The sequence below is a fragment of the Triticum dicoccoides genome, chromosome 4B (genome assembly GCF_002162155.2).
Source record: "Triticum dicoccoides isolate Atlit2015 ecotype Zavitan chromosome 4B, WEW_v2.0, whole genome shotgun sequence".
Lineage (NCBI taxonomy): Eukaryota > Viridiplantae > Streptophyta > Magnoliopsida > Poales > Poaceae > Triticum > Triticum dicoccoides.
The window spans coordinates 180284212-180286694 of NC_041387.1; positions in this window are offsets into that span (position 1 = coordinate 180284212).

Consider the following 2483-nt stretch of genomic DNA (forward strand, 5'->3'; position numbering starts at 1 on the left):
TGCAAGGTGAATTCTTCAATGGGAGAGAACCGAATCATGAAGGAACCGCGGAAGAATTGCAGATGTTGCAATACAATGCTTGAGCTTGCGATATCCTCTTCGACGGATTGTGCCCTGAAGAATTCAACAAAATTAGCTGTCTTGAAAATGCAAAGGAAATTTGGGATACTTTGATTGATATGCACGAAGGTACCGACTCCTTCAAGGAATCCAAGTTTGATGTGCTTCAAAGTCAACTTGACAAGTTCAAAATGAAGGATGGTGAAGGTGTCATTGAAATATACTCTAGGCTTGCTCTCATCACAAATGAGATTTCCGGCTTAGGAAGTGAAGGGATGACCGACAAATGCATCATCAAGAAGATCCTCAGAGCTTTGGATGGAAAATATGATACCGTGTGCACTTTGATTCAAATGATGTCAAACTACAAAGACCTCAAGCCAACCGAAGTCATTGGAAGGATTGTTGCTCATGAGATGTCACTCAAGGATAAAGAAGAGCTTCACAACAAGTCTAGTGGTGCTTACAAAGCCTCATGTTATGCTCCTACATCATCAAGTGAGAAACAAACCTTCAATGAAGAATTGAGCTTAATGGTGAAGAACTTCAACAAATTCTACAAGAGTAGAAGCAAGGAAAGGAGTTCCAAGTCAAGGTCCTACAATGACAAAAGATCTTCTAGTCATGAGCAAAATTGTTACAATTGTGGAAGACCCGGACACTACTCCAATGAGTGTATGATATGTCTCCAATGTATCTATAATTTTTGATTGTTCCATGTTGTTATATTATCATTCTTGGATGTTCTACAATCATCTTATAGTCATTTTATATCATTTTTTGGTACTAACCTATTGACAGAGTGCCTAGTGCCAGTTGCTATTTTCTGCATGTTTTTTACATCGCAGGATATCAATATCAAACGGAGTCCAAACACAACAAAACGCCCTGGTGGGTTGTGCCCACCTCGGGTGCCCCCCGAACCGCCTCTTTTCTCTATAAATACCCAAATATTCCAGAAACCCTAGGGGAGTCGACGAAATATTGATCCAACCACCGTAGAGTCCAGAACGACCAGATTCGATCTAGACACTGTCATGGAGGGGTTCACCACTTCCATTGGTGCCTCTCCTATGATGCATGAGTAGTTCTTTGTAGACCTACGGGTCCGTAGTTAGTAGCTAGATGACTTCCTCTCTCTCTTGATTATCAATACAATGGTCTCTTGGATATCCATAAGATGTAAGTCTTTTGGCGGTGTGTTTGTTGGGATATGATGAACTTTGAGTTTATGATCAGACCTATGGATTTATCCATGAAAGTTATTTGAGTCTTCTTTGATCTCTTATATGCATGATTGCTTATAGCCTCGTATTTCTTATCGGATATTTGGGTTTTGTTTGGCCAACTTGATCTATTTATCTTGCAATGGGAAGAGGTGCTTTGTAGTGGGTTCGATCTTACGGTGCTTGATCCTAGTGACAGAAGGGGAACGGACACGTATGTATCATTGCTACTAAGGATAACAAGATGAGATCTATATCTCCGCAATAGATAAATGGATCTCGTCTATATTCATCGTTCTTATTGCATTACTCCATTTTCTCATGAACTTAATACACTAGATGCATGCTGGATAGCGGTCGATGTGTAGAGTAATAGTAGTAGATGCAGGCAGGAGTCGGTCTGCTAATCTTGGACGTGATGCCTATATAATGATCATTGCCTGGATATCATCATGATTATCTGAAGTTCTATCCATTGCCCAACATTAATTGTTTTCCCACCATTTGCTTTTTTTCTCGAGAGAAGCCACTAGTGAAACCTATGGCCCCTGGGTCTCTTTTTCATCATATTTGCCTTTGCGATCTATTTTCTCTTGCATTTGTTTTCAGATCTATTAAACCAAAAATAAAAAAATACCTTGCTGCAATTTATTTGTTATGCGAACTATTTATCCTACCTATCACTTTTTACTTCACGTTTTTGCCTATCTTGAGGCGCCGTACCCGGAAGGGATTGACAACCCCTCTAACACGTCAGGTTGTGAGTATTTGTTATTTGTGTGCAGGTGTTGTTTACATAGTGTGAGGAGGTTCTCCTACTGGTTCGATAACCTTGATCTCATCACTGAGGGAAATACCTACCGTCACTATACTGCATCATCCCTTCCTCTTTGGGGAAAAACCGACGTAGTTCTAGCAGACATCAAAAGGAATTTCTGGCACCGTTGCCGAGGAGGATCACCTCAAGACAGTCTCCTGTCAACGTGCCATTTCTAGCGCCATTGCCGGGGAGGACCTTCAACATCAACCAGGTTCCTAATCACAAATCTCATCTCCTCGCAATTTACATTATTTGCCATTTGCCTCTCGTTTTCCTCTCCCCCACTTCACAAAAAATTGTTGTTTTATTCGCCCTCTTTTTCGTTCGCCGTTTTCTCGTCAGATCTGTTTTTGAGTGCAATCTTGTCGCATAGTCGT